This window comes from Lycium ferocissimum, chromosome 5, assembly GCF_029784015.1.
Source record: "Lycium ferocissimum isolate CSIRO_LF1 chromosome 5, AGI_CSIRO_Lferr_CH_V1, whole genome shotgun sequence".
NCBI lineage: Eukaryota > Viridiplantae > Streptophyta > Magnoliopsida > Solanales > Solanaceae > Lycium > Lycium ferocissimum.
Window position 1 is genome coordinate 58,761,653 of NC_081346.1, and position 16,290 is coordinate 58,777,942.

Below are 16,290 nucleotides of genomic sequence, written 5' to 3' on the forward strand. Positions count from 1 at the left end.
ATCGGCTCCGATCCATTTAACCACATATGTCCCGCGTCCGGGCATCCCGCGTCCGGGATGAGATCATATTATACCAACTGATCAGGTGGTTACACGTATATAACGCTCTGGCCCTTTTTCCCATATTCCCCATTTACATATACATATATCATATACATATATCATATAAGCAGCATGCAGGAGAGCCCAAGAAAAGCTATAACTCTATCGGAGTGACGTAAGGTCGGTAACCTCCGATTGTATTATGGAATAATCATGATCGTCGTGTCTCACCTTGAAGGAACAATTATTTTAAGGTGAGACTATCAATGAAGAATAACATCAAGAGAAAACATAGAATAGGGTCATAAATCTCATGAGGCGTCAATTCATATACTTTGAAGTCTTTGGAAAATAGAGTCATTATCAAGGAATAAAATTGAGGATCAAGAAATAGCTCAATATTCTCATATTCATATTGAATCCACAACTTGAGACTTTCAAACATGAAATCGTTCTCATCATAATCATCATAGACATATTCTCATCTTTGACATCATCGTTGTCATTACAAAAACAAGTCCATCATTGTAGTCATAAAAGCTTACAAAATCATAAACCTTTGTTTTGGAAAAAATACGGACATTTCGGAAAACATTTACGGGTTATCAGGAAGGGAATCATGCCTTGGAATCATAGACTTTTTAACTTTTGAAAACAAAGAAGTTATAGAAGCATTTATGAAATCGTAACATAGGAATCATGCCTTTGAAAGAAAGGGACGAGCCTTAACATACCTTTTTGGTCGCCTTAACTTTAACTACTCAACGTTTGTCCTCCCAGGCTCGTAAATCTATATTCAAGAAAATTTATACTATTGTTAGACTCACCTTTATACGCTTGTCTTAGTCCTTCAAATAAATCCATTTATAATCTGTCGAAATTCGGGCAGCACCTCCCCTGTTTATATGTCTAGCCCGAAATCACAATACCAACAAAACAACAACTACAACAGCACCAACATCAACAACATCATCATCAATACCAGAATATTCCATAGAACATCCCACGCGATGTTTATCCCATTTCACAACCAACAATTTTATTAGACAACAATTTCATCACTCTATCTTCGTAAATAAACCAAAAGTAATATTAATAAGGAGAGATTCATACCTTATTTTTGTTAGAACAGCGATATCTTCAATATCCACCTTGAATCCACCGCAAAACCATACTAGAATCACATCTATGCGTTTATCAAAGCTTCGATTAATACTCCGTCACTTGAAAATTGCTTACTTCTTGTTTCCCTCACTCTCTCTCTTCAATTTCTGGATTTTTCTAGCAAAATCTGATGGAAAAGGGGGTTTTTACCCTTTATATAGGGTCAAATTCGGGTCGGATACTGTAGCAATTTACTGTAGCAGGTCGGTTACTGTAAAGTACTGTAGCACGCGTTTCTGCTCTATCAGCTGAACTTGTAACGTCCATAATTCTCTACTCCGATGTCCTATCGACGAGCAGTTTATTGCGTTGGAAACTAGACTCGACGAACTTCATTTTAGGCTTTTGTTTCACTTAAAACACTTCATATGCTAAGAGATATTCATCCCCCAATTTGGACCAAAATTTTCACACAAACATTACCCATCCTTTCTCCAAAGGCGTACTACTTCATTTCTTTCACTTATTTCCTTATAAAACCTTCCGGTATACCTTATATACATCCTTCACTTATTAAATATACTTAATAATGCTTGCTCCTTATATTCCAAAGTGATTTTGCTTAACCATAACTCAACGTACTTATGTTTCAAATCTGATAAGTGCTTCTTCGAAGATACGGGGTGTAACATCTTTCCCCCCTTAAAACATTCGTCCTCGAATGTTGCAGTATTGCCAACCCACGACACCACCTTTGATTTGTTAGAACAATTATTTTTCCTTTAGGGTCCGATTACTATTTGCTTAAACTATAACTTTGATCAGTCTCTTCTCATTCCTTCTTAACTCTTTTATTGCCTTCAGTCATCTTCTTTCACTTCTTTGTCCTCATGTACATGATTGAAAATTAACTAGCATCTCGCTTTTGTTCTTTCTCCATTATGGTAGTCTTGACTTGCCGTGCCATAACTATTCATCGTCCTGTAAGTACTCTTTTTTTTTCGCTCCTTGTTTCCTTATTAGTGGGCAGCTACCTTTCTCTCTCTACGGCGCCCTCTTTGCGTTTACTCCTTCGGTGCCATCTCGGGCTATCCTTTTTGTACCCGTTGATCTTAGATATACACTGTACCAATTTTTTTGTAGTCCATTAGTCAGGCTCTCTAATCCTTACATCCTTGTCGCCATCTCTTTTACCCTTACATTCCAAATGTTTACCCAGCATAACTGTGTCGCTAGTGAACCTAATGGTTATGTTCCTTTCTAAGGCCAGTATATCATTATCCGAAATACGTATATACGTAATGCTTCTTCGCCATTTGTTATCCTTCGCAGTCTAGTTACACTTATGGCAAACTTATAATCCGAGTTCAACTAATTTCATAGCTCGCAATATCTTTGAGCTCCTGCTACAACTTTTTCTTTACTTCCTTCCCTCACATCTATCAATACAATCCCAGAAGCATAGGACTACGGAAATTCTTCTATGATGATTCTCTTGCAACACAAGTATACTTATCTTCGATTTCCTTGTATCAGCGATCGTTTCGTCAGTCGTTATTCCTTGTTGGCTTTCCGGTGTGGCCTTCTTACAATTGTAGTTGGGCATAGCTTCACGTTGACGGTTCATATAATTCCATAGCATATGCTCTCATGTGTAGTATAATTAGTGGTCCATGAACTATTTTCTAATATCCGGTGAACTCTTTTATTTCCATTCATAGGAGCAGCGTTCTTTCTTTCCTTCAAAAATTTCCAAACTACCAATCGTTGTTCCTTTTATTACAATTGTCATCGTCATCCCAAGTGTCCTTTGGGTTCGTCATCCTCTCTAACACCCTTTGTGAATTTAGCTTGGAGACCTTTCTTGCTCTTTTCGTTACCCTTTAGGGCATGTCACTGCATATTTAAGTACGGCGCAATTTTTGCCCGATACGAGGGATTCAAATCATGGTCTAAAAGTATCGTAGTTCATCTTGGCGTAAAGTGCTCTCTTGAGTTATCTTCCATACTTTCTCCCTATGTCTACCTCATGGTACACTTATTGTCAATTCGTTTCTACTTCTTTCTGATACCTGCCTGATATGCCGATACGCCTCAAACCTTGGGCCTTGAGCTAATAAATTTCTTCTTCTGGAGCTTGAGAACGTCATAATTCCTTTCAAGTCCAATATGTTCTTCCCCCCTTATTAAGGAGGTCCTTATACGCCCATAGCCTTCGAGTAACCGTCGTCTTCGATAATTATCTGCCACCCTTCACGATCTTCTTAGGGCCGGGGTTCCGTCATCGTATGGTCTAACTTGTCTATCTTCTTGCTAGTTACACTCTTGTATTCAATTGGAATACTTATAAGGGTTAGATCCAATTCCGATGCCTTCTTTTCCATCTTTTCACACTCCTGTCTTTTATGACTAATGATTTCCTGGACCCATCAGTTAATGGGGACATCGGGATTCACCACGTCCTTTATGAAGTCTTCAATTATACCTTACTCCTTGTTTTTCTCCCCGACTTTGCTTATAACATATCTAAAACTTCTTTCCCTAAGTTCTTCTTCCATTTATGTCTATATCATCATTTTTTTTCAACATTTCCATACCCTTCCATCCACTACTAGTCCTTTTGCCCTCGTAGCTCACCTACTCAGAATCCTTCTTAACTACACATTTGTGTTGCAGCTGTACATCTAAGTTTTTCGAGTGTCCGGCTACTTTTGCTCTTAGCACAGAATTCTTACAGTTTACACTCTCTCTATCCTTGGTCTTCCATGCATGTTCCTTACATTTCATTTCATTTCCTCTATGATCGAATCTCTCGGTCTTCACATGAATTCTTATTCCATGTCATTAATTTTCTAATCAATTGTGTCGACTCATCATCCTCGTTCTTTCCTCGATAAGTAATCGGTTTCCTACCGCCAACTCGTTAAAGTATCCTTCTTACTCCCATGGTTAAAGATTTCCAGTTACTTTACTTTTAAATGCTCTCCTCTTCCTTCGACCAACCTATTAGTATACCCTTCCTACTTTCATCCTTAACCTTCCTTGGGTTTCTTCCTCCTCGAGCACCTTTCTTCTCTTGTTATTTGTAATATCGGCTCCGAAGTTCGTGAAATATTCCTTTAAACGCGGAAATCCGTTCTATTCTTAAGTCATCTTTTTGGAAAGCTTCTCCATGTCCGAGGCAACCGTGTTAATTTGACCACACACTTATCCCTTTATATACCTTTCAAGGGTTGGAAATCTCTTAACATCGTCGCAAGGCCTAACCATTCTTTCTCTTACTTCCCATTTCCTCGCCGTGGTCACTATCCTTTTAGCCCCACTTATCGAAGCCTATTCTCTAACCCCACATATTCCTCTTTTGTTCCATACTGCCACACTTTATCTAATTCGCATGCCTACCTTCAAATATTTTTTACCCAAATAGTCCCGTGCTTGCCCGTCGTCCCTCTTGGAGGCTTCACTTACTCATGTTTCTTACTTTTCACTTTTTTTGACATTTGATCTCCTTACCTTCCATCTACTCACTTTCTTTCCTTTCCAGATGTCATTATATTAAAACTCTCCAAGCCTAACCTGTAGTGAAAATAGCATCAGCTTACCGTGTAACATTTGTACCATTATTTTTTTTGTCACTTGAACTTTGTTACCCTGTTCGATTAATGCCTTCCAAATACCGCAACGTTGGTTGCCGGGATACATATACCGGCTGATATAGCCACATATGGGATATCATATACATACGTATATATATAATTACTATTATCTTGCTTACAAAATATTTCCAAACGCTATTCAAACTCACCCTAATTCTAGAGCTGTGATGCACCTTCTTTCTCTTCACCGGTCTAGTCCGCCTCGTCCTACGCAACCTCTTAAGGTCTTCAACCACTCCGCATACTCCAATCTCTCTTAGGCTGCTCTAGCTTCTCATTTGCCTCTTATATCTAAATCTATAGGATTTTTGTACACTTCCCAGGGGGTCACCCATCCTAGTATTTCTCTCACCCCAAAGACGCTTAACTTAGAAACTCTGATGAAATCCGGTGCGTTAATGCTAGTATAATCGTATCCACCTCACCACATGACCTTCACCACATAATCTAAAGTAAGTTGAAGTCTTGACAGATTTCAAAACGTTCTCGTAACGCATCTCCCTCCGAATTAGAAAGGGTCTCTTACTCTTCCGACTACACAATTACTATTTTGGCCTTTTTAATTCTCAATATTCACCTTTCATCTGTATGTATGACTACTTTCCGTCCTAGATTTCCAGATTCCCAATGTTAGCGAACACACCTTGGTCGCCATTACTTGTAAATACTTGGTTATCAACCCTTGGATTTCCGCTCGCCGCTTTTAAGAAATAATCTTACAGCAAATACACATACATAGAAAATTTCAATAAAGGCTCATATACCTGTAGTTGATCGGTCTCTAGTCTGATCTGGTGGACTATAAGGTGAAGTGTACTCCTCGTCATCGTCTACCCACCATCCGCTCGTCTGGCCTTCATCATCTCTCTCATCTGAGTCGGAGGGATATAAATAACCGGGCAACTCCTGGTTTACCAACGGCTAGGATAAAGGGCTAGAGTAATCCGTAACACTCACCGGGGAGGCTGGTCTGACGTAGTGCTCTGCCATAGGAGCAGCTGGTACGGCCTCGGGAATCTCCTCCGATGGTGTCCCAGACGAATACTCGGATGGATCCGTGTCATAACTGTCCTCTGGGGGGCCTCCTCCCTGGGAGTCAAAAACTCTGGAGGAATCGTCGCTGGGTCCTCCGAAGGATCAGTCTCAATAGAATAACTGAGGCTCCTCCTGCTCGGTCCTGGATCTGTTCGGGGAGCCTTCTTAGCACCCCCACTGTCCGAGGCTGATCTCTTCATCTTTCGTCAGTCTGCACTTACCTACAGGAAAAGGGGTCAGAAACGATCTCTCCTAGACTCTGGCTCTATCGCACGATCTAAGATAGAAAGAAAGGTCAATGATTCCTAAATGCCCTGCAGCCTCCTGTTTATAAGTGTGGCCGGCTTCACACCCATAAACAGGACTCTACCGGACACGGTCTGTAGACAATCCCTAGGACGAACTGCTCTGATACCACTTTTGTCACGACCCAAACCGATGGGTCGTAACAAGTGCCCGACCACTACTGGTCAAGCACTCCTATGCTTTCATTTACTGCTCACTGACTATCCTAGGCCCATACACAATCTGTAACTGAGCTGTACTATCTCCCAAACAATCAACATAAGGGACACTGCACCGGGAACTCACGGCAACCACATACATATAAACATAAACACTGAGAATAACAGCGTGAGCCGATTTGGCCGCCACACATATGTACTGTACAACAAAATAAACACCGACGAGGCTGCATAACATCACGACTACATATCACTGTCTACAGACCTCTATGGAGTACAAACTGTAGAAATGACAGGACAAGGCCCTGCCGTACCCATATATGTACGTAACCGAATAGCGTACCAAAAGGACTGAAGCTCCGGATCAATGGAGCGTACCGACTGCCGCTGAGGGGAGGTCCTACTGTTGTGAATCGTCCGACTGGCTACCTGATCCTGCGGGCATGAACGCAGCGTCCACAAGAAGGGACGTCAGTACGAGTAATGTACCGAGTATGTAAGGCATGAATAGTAACATAATAAGGGATGTAAAGTATGAACAATAACAGAATAGAAATATAGAGCATATCGTGAGGTAAAAGAATAACTTTGTACGTGAGTGCCTCTTAGGGCGGATGCCATGCATGCTAGCTTTCTTTTGAAAAACATTTCTTGTTCATATATATAGAAAATAGAACATATCATATTGCCGAGGCGTCGGCTCCGATCCATTTAACCACATATGTCCCGCGTCCGGGCATCCCGCGTCCGGATGAGATCATATTATACCAACGATCGGTGGTTACGCGCGTATATAACGCTCTCGGCCCTTTTTCCCATATTCCCCATTTACATATACATATATCATATATATATATATATATATATATATATATATATATATATATATATATATATATATATATCATATAAAGCGAGTCCAAGAAAAGTTATAACTCTATCGGAGTGACGTAAGGTCGGTAACCTCCGATTGTATTATGGAATAATCATGATCGTCGTGTCTCACCTTGAAGGAACAATTATTTTAAGGTGAGACTGTCAATGAAGAATAACATCAAGAGAAAACATAGAATAGGGTCATAAATCTCATGAGGCGTCAATTCATATACTTTGAAGTCTTTGGAAAATAGAGTTATTATCAAGGAATAAAATTGAGGATCAAGAAATAGCTCAATATTCTCATATTCATATTGAATCCACAACTTGAGACTTTCAAACATGAAATCGTTCTCATCATAATCATCATAGACATATTCTCATCTTTGACATCATCGTTGTCATTACAGAAACATGTCCGTCGTTGTAGTCATAAAAACTTACAAAATCATAAACCTTTATTTTGGAAAAAATACGGACATTTCGGAAAACATTTACAGGTTATCAGGAAGGGAATCATGCCTTGGAATCATAGACTTTTAACTTTTGAAAACAAAGAAGTTATGGAAGCATTTATGAAATCGTAACATAGGAATCATGCCTTTGAAAGAAAGGGACGAGCCTTAACATACCTTTTTGGTCGCCTTAACTTTAACTACTCAACGTTTGTCCTCCCGTGCTCGTAAATCTATATTCAAGAAAATTTATGCTATTGTTAGACTCACCTTTATACGCTTGTCTTAGTCCTTCAAATAAATCCATTTATAATGCCGAAATTTGGGCAAAGACACTCCCCGTTTATATGTCTAGCCCGAAATCACAATACCAACAAAACAACAACTACAACAGCACCAACATCAACAACATCATCATCAATACCAGAATATTCCATAGAACATCCCACGCGATGTTTATCCCATTTCACAACCAATAATTTTATTATACAACCATTTCATCACTCTATCTTCGTAAATAAACCAAAAGTAATATTAATAAGGAGAGATTCATACCTTATTTTTGTTAGAACAGCGATATCTTCAATATCCACCTTGAATCCACCGCAAAACCATACTAGAATCACATCTATGCGTTTATCAAAGCTTCGATTAATACTCCGTCACTTGAAAATTGCTTACTTCTTGTTTCCCTCACTCTCTCTCTTCAATTTCTGGATTTTTCTAGCAAAATCTGATGGAAAAGGGGGTTTTACCCTTTATATAGGGTCAAATTCGGGTCGGGGGGTCACTGTAGCAATTTACTGTAGCAGGTCGGTTACTGTAGAAGTACTGTAGCACGCGTTTCTGCTCTATCAGCTGAACTTGTAACGTCCATAATTCTCTATTCCGATGTCCTATCGACGAGCAGTCTATTGCGTTGGAAACTAGGCTCGACGAACTTCATTTTAGGCTTTTGTTTCACTTAAAACACTTCATATGCTAAGAGATATTCATCCCCCAATTTGGACCAAAATTTTCACACAAACATTACCCATCCTTTCTCCAAAGGCGTACTACTTCATTTCTTTCACTTATTTCCTTATAAAACCTTTCAGTATACGTTATATACATCCTTCACTCATTAAATATACTTCATAATGCTTGCTCCTTATATTCCAAAGTGGTTTTGCTTAACCATAACTCAACGTACTTATGTTTCAAATTTGATAAGTGTTTCTTCGAAGATACGGGGTGTAACATCAAATTAGGTCGTGACAGCATTATTCATAAGTTCACAATTCCATTTCTATTATCAAGTTTCAATCTTGGTACTATTTACTAGGTCAAATCTCTAATTTTTTTTAATTTTAGTAACTACGTCCAAAATCTCAAATTTGACCATTTTATTCTCATGATTCTATGATTAAAATCCAGCCAAAATTGAATATAATCAACCAAGGGTGATAAGGATTAGTTATCTCAATAATTTGAATTGAAATCAACACTTTAAAGCAACACATACGAGCTTCTCTTTGCCAAAAATGATAAAATCTAGATTTGATTACTTCACTGTTCAAAGTTTTACCCGGATCTGTCCTTTATCGCGATTGTGGAGCTTACCTTATTCTGGCCATTGCAGCGGGGGTGACCCTTTTGCATTCGCGATGAGAGTTTGACTAGAGGTCAACTTCCCATTTGTCATTCGTGATTGCGATTCTTCTTTTGCATTCGCGATGAGTCAATTAACTAATATTGTGTTTGTGGTTGATGGGTCCCAATCATGGAGAATCTTCTTGATCAATCTACCTATTATTCTTCTTTGGGATCACGATGTCTGTTTTCATGATTGCAATACACCATACATTAGCAAAAAATTGCAATATTATTTTGATTCCAAGTGTGTCAAAACATCCCTGGTCACTCGGGTTTCAATCCCGACCATACCAACAAATCTCAAATGGTTATACAAGCTTATTAAAATCTTCAAATTGCAATTTAAATCATAAATGGTCAAAATAAACAATCGGGTTGTTATAAAAAAGATTAAAAATTATGTTGAGACATAAATTTTACTAAAGGGATTTAAAAATATGCAGGAAGTGGAACCTGCAATCCATTTAATTATTTTGAACTCCATTAGTAGAAGTTTCCTTCTGTCATTGAAAATTCAATAATTTACATATGCACATAAAACAATATAACATTAACCTAAATACACTATAATTATTTGATTAATTTGTAATTAAGTTAACCCCGTTCCACCAACTTAGCTAAGCCTAACGCATATACTCAACTTAATTTTTTTACTTAATGTTTCAGTATTATAAACCATAGCTTATGCTATAGTAACGTCAGTCTGGGATTCACTAAATGACAACTTTAAAGTCTAGCTTTCAACTTTATTCAATCTTATTTCGGTCTTTCTTTTTGTTGGGCTAACCCGTTATTGCAGATCTCACCTATAAGAAAATAAAGAAATTGCACGGTTTGCCCTTCAAATGGGCTGGTCTTATTTTTTTTCCTTTAAAATCGAATAAATATTATGATGCGAAATCTTAAACTTACGACCAACGAAAAAGTTATTTGACTTAGAGTGACAAAATTAAAAAACAAACACAAAATAGGGGCAAAAGTGGAAATGACCCTAAGAACATGCCAATCCATTTTGGAGTGAAATAAAGAGACAAAAATGTACCTATATGAAAGTAGAGTAACACATGGCAGTAGAAAGAAAGGAGAATGATACTATTATGATTCGCGTGAGTACTACCATACCATTCCCACAATTCACACAGTCCTCAGCTCAGCAAAAATGACTCTACTTGTGCATTCTTGATATTGGTAAAAGGTATCCCCCATTTACCAAGTTGTAATCTTTTTAGCTTTTGTGTGATTATTTGCTCGCCATTTTACCCCATTTGTGCTTCATTCTGTTTACTTTAGTTCATCAACTACTGTGCCTGTGCTATTTATTTCAGAATGTAGAAATGGGATCCTTTTTAAAAGCAAAGGGGGCTCTTTAGTTTTTATATTTCTCTTGCGGTTTGTAACATTACACTTTTTTTTTTTTTTTCACATTACACTTCTTTTTTTTTTCAGAATTTCTAAAACTATATAGTATCAAAAACCCTTTTCTTTTTCTTTTTCTTTTTTTTTTCGTTTTTGTTATCTCTACCCTTGTGATTTCTTTTTTTTTTTTTCATCAAGAATGAGTTTTAAGTTGCAGTAAGATGAGGAAAAAGACAAGTTGCTTATTTGGTTTCAAAGTGTGTACCCAGCTAAGCCAAACACTCTAGGTAATTTATTCTCGTTTATTCAAGCTGTGATGGATAGTTACTCGTTACCTGTGCGGGCAGAGGCAGATTCAGAGGGTGGGGCGGCCAAACATTACATTGTATATATATGGTAGATTTTCTGTGTTTTATGTACATATATTACTTTTGAATACCTTGAAAAAATGCAAAAGGTTAGCTCAAGCAGTCCAGGGTGTTCAAAATTGTCTCTAGCATGCTAGGTTCGATTCCCAGGGACAACATTATTTTTTATATTAGCTTTTGTTGTTTTTCCCAAATTCCCTAAGTGAAAATCCTGAATCCGCCACTGTGTGTGGGCGGGTGGGAGATAGAAGATGCCCCGTAGAATTAGTCGAGGTGTGCGCAAGCTGACCCGGACACCCCAGTTATTAAAAAATAAAAATAAAAAGTAACAGGATATTCCATCCCTCTCATCCCGGTCCGTTTCTCCCCACCTTCCTTTTGAAGATGTCCAAAACAATATATCGTGTCCTTGAATTGGACAATCTCTATCAGTAGCATTTAAATAAAGAAAATGTCTCATTATGGAAAACGCAGTAGAGAAATGTGTGTTACTTATGAAAAAAAATGAAAACAACAACAATAACAAACCCAGTGTAATCCCACAAGTGGGGTCTGGGAAGGGTAGAGTATACACAGGCCTTACCCCTACCTTTGGGAAGGTAGAAAGGTTGTTTCTGATAGACCCTTGGCTCAAAGAAAGATTATGAAAATAATAATAACAATAATAATAGAACTGCGGAGAAAGGTAAACTGGGACCGATTATCGACCAAGTTTCGAACCTTGACTGACACTTGAGGATTTTTCGTTTATCAAAAAGAAAAAAATTACCATTGCCCATGTAGCAGTTTTTCTTTTTCGCTTTCCATTGTATTCTTAATGATGCCGTGCTTCATTAACTTGGCACTTGCACTTTCCATTAGGATCAGGGTTGATATTTGTTGTGTTTTCTGCCTGCATCAAGTAAATTGGAATCGAGGGAGTTGGCTACTCACTTGGAACAGTAGTTACTGTTTAACTGAAACAAAGGCTCGTTATAAACTATAAGCATTAAAGAAATGAAAGTTATGCATGCTCCTGTTTCTCATATTTTTAAAGAGGTCTAACAACTCATGGAACGTAGTTTTGCAGTTGAAGAACAGTCAATATATACGTGGGAAATGACTCGAGATAAATTAGATGTTTGTCAACATGGAGTGGTAGTTGATCAGAAGAAGAAAATTAAGTGCAACTATTGTGGCAAAGTTGTTTCTGGTTTATATCGGCTTAGAAAACACTTAGGTGGAGTTCGTGGAGATGTAACTCCTTGCTTGGAGGCTCCTACACTTGTAAAAGAAGCATTCAAAACTGAGGTTGTACATGAGAAGATTGGCAATTTGAGCAAGGAAGTTGGGCAAACTTACCACCCAAATCTTCCTTTGAAGAGGAACTGGTGCCCCCGAGAAAGTGAAAATGGAAACAAAAAGCAAAATGGAGTGAATTCAAAAGTAGCTGGTAGTTGTGTTGTAAATTCATCCTCACGAGAGATTTTGAAATCCATAGGGAGATTTTTTTATGAAGCAGGTATTGACTTTGATGCTATCAGATCGCGTAGCTTCCAAAGGATGATAAAAGCCTGGGGAGACGATAAAAGTTCCTAGCTGTCGGGAATTGAAAGGGTGGGTCCTACAGGACGCTGTAAAAGAGATGCAACAATATGTAATGGAGATGAAAAATTCATGGGCAAGCACGGGGTGTAGCATTTTGCTAGATGGATGGGTAGATTTAAAAGGTCGAAATCTGATTAATATCCTAGTGTACTGCCGGAGGGGCACTATTTATCTTCGATCATCAGATATTTCATCTTTCAATGGCAATGTTGATGCCATGCTGTTATTCTTTGAGAAAGTTGTCGAGGAAGTTGGAGTTGAAAATGTGGTCCAAATAGTTGCTTACTCGACATCTGCCTGCATGATGGAAGCAGGCAAGAAACTAATGGAAAAACGTAAGACGGTTTTTTGGACAGTAGATGCTTATCATTGTATGGAACTTATGTTACAGAAATTCACAAAGATAGACCCAATACAACAAGTTTTGGATAACGCAAAAGCTCTTACACAATTTATTTACAGCCATGCCACTGTCCTGAAGCTTCTAAGAGACGCTTGCCCGGATGAGCTAGTAAAGCCTTCAAAGATAAAGTCAATTGTGCCCTTTATACTCTGGAGAACATTGTATCACAGAAAGAACACTTAGTGTCACCCGGCCAGGTTGGTGTCCCACCCACACGTACCTACTGTCGGACTAGGCGTACCAACCGGCTGAATCCACTTAAACATACATAAATTCATACGAATACTTCGCACAAACATACCTATGCATATATATATATATGCGAAACTGTTTCAGTCTATCATAACGATCGCAAGCTCGAACATACGTCTTGACAACCCACAAACCCACGATACATGTCTACGAGTGCCTCTAACATACGTAACAAAATCGAAGACGGGACAGGCCCCGCCGTACCCAAATGACCATATATACGAACATACAAACAACGAGAAGATATATACCAAAAAGTATCGGCCGGGATCAAAGGGAGCCCTTCAAACGACGGGATTGTCCTACACGCGGCGTATCACGCTTTAGATGACCCGAGTATGTAAGCGGAAACAAAATATATATAATCATAATCGAGTCGGATATGTAAAACCGTAACGGACGAAATCGGATCCATACCGAGTCGGACTTACGAGCGTACGTACGGGGAATCGGACCCGACTCGAGATACGTAGGGGTGTCGGACGGCTCTCGGCCCGAAGCATAACTCGAAGTATAACGGACAGTCGGGAGTCGAATCGGAATCGTACGACGTAAATGTGAGCATGCGAGAATCGTAGTCCGAATCGAGACATGCGGACATACGCGACAGATATCTTTATCCAAATCGTAGTTTCGCATCATGCATGCAGTCATAAGCATATACAACATACACATCATAAATCGATCCCCGCCCTTTAACCCGCCGTAGTACGGACGCGGTGACGTACGCATCAAATCAAATGCCATCCCGGCCGCCATCTCCGTAATATCACATAATCGCATCATAATCGCATCATATCGGATACGAACAGATCCCGCCCGCACAATCCGAGGGACGCGGTGAACAATGCGATGGAAGTGCACGAATTACGTAACACGGCCCGGCGCGCGATCGAAGGAAGCGTCGAGGCATCCACGAATAGACAAATGAGAAACCATATGCATACGTACCGACGTACGTACTTAATAAAATTGAAATAGTTCGTAAAAACGATCAAATCGTAGTAATCGGATTATATTCGAACAGTAGTGTCCGTAAGTTCCAGGACTAGTATCAAGATTCGTATAGATGGTCAAAATACTCATTAGTTAACGGACGGAAACATAATTAAGAGTTACTTAGGAAGAACGGACAGAAATAGATCAATTTGAGCCATACCGGGAATATTAGGGTTTTGTGGGCCCACCTCGGACCCAACCATAGTACAGTACATAAATTATGGATAATAACCCTTAGGGATTCGTTCATAATCATCTTAGGGTATTTCGACTCCATTTATGGAAGTTACATACGTATAGGTCAATTTTAGAAGAAATTGGTTCAATCTTCGACGGATTTTGCACTAATTTCAATCTCGAATTGTGAGAAGCAAAAGTGTCATCGAGGCTTGGCCGGCAAGCTCTTAGACTCAGAACATGCCAAAGAATAAAAGGGCAAGGCTTTACATACCTGGATTATGCCTTACGCTTGCCAAATCTCACTTCCCGTTTCGTCCAAAAACTGCAAATGGTCACTCTTACTAGTTACTATTCATGCAAGTTAACATTTACATCTTTGGGTTATACTTGGCTACCGAAATTCCGGCAGCACCTCCCCTATAAATGTGACACCCCCGAGATTCAACTCGGCTCAAAATAACCAACAACAAGCCAACAACACAACAACAACAACAATCAACACAATATGCCTACTTTCCGACATAATGCAATAATTCTCACTTCGACTTCGTACTTTCAAATCAATACCAACTCAAACCATTAAACCTTCATTGAAATCATAAGAATCATAACGACACAACTAACATATCAAACAAAACAATTCATTTTCATTTCAATTTCCCATAGGTCACGGCCAACCTTTAGTTTTTCCAACTTCCGTCGAATTCATTCAACTTTCATTTCCAATATGAATTCCATCATAATTATAACTAGAACACAACATAAAATTCAACACATCTTCAATACACAACCATGCACATGCACGGCTATATACATACACACGGCCTCACACACTACACAATTTACAACACACAAATTCTTCATACTTCTCATTTGTTTCATAAGACCATAACAACATAATCAACATACTAACAAGTTTAACAACTTTCCTTCATACAAGTACCATGTTCCACGGCTACAACACACTCACACACATGCACGGCTAACACACTCACAAACACAATTCCATGATTTCCATACCATTCCACTTATTCTAACATCCATAAACCTTCCATAACATGCAAGAAAACATGAAATTCTTACCTCTTCCAATAGCTTCTTCTTGCCAAAACAAGCACTCCCTTGACTTGAAAATTATACCAACTTGTAGAGCACCTTGAACTTGTTACTAATCCAAGAAGAGCCAAATTTTTGAATGAAAACTAAAGCTCCAAGAATTTTTTTCTCTTCTTTCTTTTCTCTTTTTCTCATTCGGCCGAATGGCCTTTTTCTTTTCCTTCTTGATTTCTCTTTTGTTTTTCTTGAAAATTCTAGAGATGTCATGCATATATAATTGCCCCCTTAATTTAATCACATGCATGGCACATGGAAAATTTATTAATTTTGGTGGGCTTGGGCCAACATGGCCGGCCACCCCTTGCTTCTTTGGGCCTCATTTTCCATTCTATTCCTTTGAGCCCAATTGGCTAAAATCTCGTTTTGTAATTCCCGAAATAAATTTCCAAAATTCCAAGTTTGCCCTTAGGCCTTCTCCATTGTTTCCGCATTCAAGTTTCCATAACCGGCATACACACATTAAGGAAAAATTCCAAACATAACCTTATTCCTTGTAAGTCAAGGTTACTTCCAACTTTTGAATACGCAAAAATGCCGGATGTAACACTTAGTTACGATGTTTCAGTCTTCTAATTGGCGTACCTCATTCTTGGCTTCTACGAGTGAGGGTAAAAGAATGTTGGAAATGGTTCTAGATCAATCTTTTTGAACGGGGGCTTTGATGACCGTAAAAGCAACCATTCCTCTGGTGGAAGTAATAAAATTAATATATGGTCAGAGCCGGCTCAACCTATTGGCCACATAGGCAATTGCCTAGGGCCC

The 16,290-nt window shown here is 38.9% G+C and overlaps 1 long non-coding RNA gene across 1 annotated transcript; it reads left to right on the top strand.

Annotated features, from left to right (window-relative positions):
- The first annotated feature begins 10,233 nt into the window (after positions 1 to 10,233).
- On the top strand, positions 10,234 to 16,237 carry LOC132058440 (uncharacterized). The gene is made up of 3 exons (XR_009415306.1): positions 10,234 to 10,462; positions 12,053 to 13,178; positions 16,094 to 16,237. It is a non-coding gene; the product is annotated as an uncharacterized LOC132058440 (long non-coding RNA).
- The last annotated feature ends 53 nt before the right edge of the window (positions 16,238 to 16,290 follow it).